Source organism: Penaeus monodon, chromosome 28 (genome assembly GCF_015228065.2).
Source record: "Penaeus monodon isolate SGIC_2016 chromosome 28, NSTDA_Pmon_1, whole genome shotgun sequence".
NCBI lineage: Eukaryota > Metazoa > Arthropoda > Malacostraca > Decapoda > Penaeidae > Penaeus > Penaeus monodon.
The window spans coordinates 30,714,333-30,714,680 of record NC_051413.1 but is presented as its reverse complement, the minus strand read 5'-3'; the positions used below and the strand labels follow the sequence as shown (position 1 = coordinate 30,714,680).

General features: G+C 40.5%; 1 protein-coding gene across 1 annotated transcript in view; it reads left to right on the top strand.

Annotated features, from left to right (window-relative positions):
• Positions 1-348, top strand: part of LOC119591487 (ethanolamine-phosphate cytidylyltransferase-like) — a 13,845-nt gene that overhangs the window by 8,906 nt on the left and 4,591 nt on the right. The gene's annotated exons all lie outside the window — the stretch shown is intronic.

The window sequence follows — 348 nt, the reverse complement described above, 5'->3', positions numbered from 1 at the left end:
ATTGGGATGCGTTTGCAATGTGTATTTTATTTTCATCCTTCCCTCTCAGAACTATATACAACATGATCACTAAATATATGGCAAAAAACTATCTGTCCTGCCACAGTTGGACGTGGGTAGACCCTTGATCTTCGAGTGTTGGGTGGGATTAGGTGGCCCAGTTAGAGTTATCATATAGTGTGGACAGGCCTTTTAGTGATCCCTTTCTGTGGGTTTATAAATCTACTAATGCTGCATTCATTTCCATGGCCTGGATGTCTTCCTGCATTATGCCTGGACACCAATTAGATCTGGTGTTAGTTAAGGCTGATTTCATTATTTAGGATTTCTCTCTTCTGTGGATTTGTA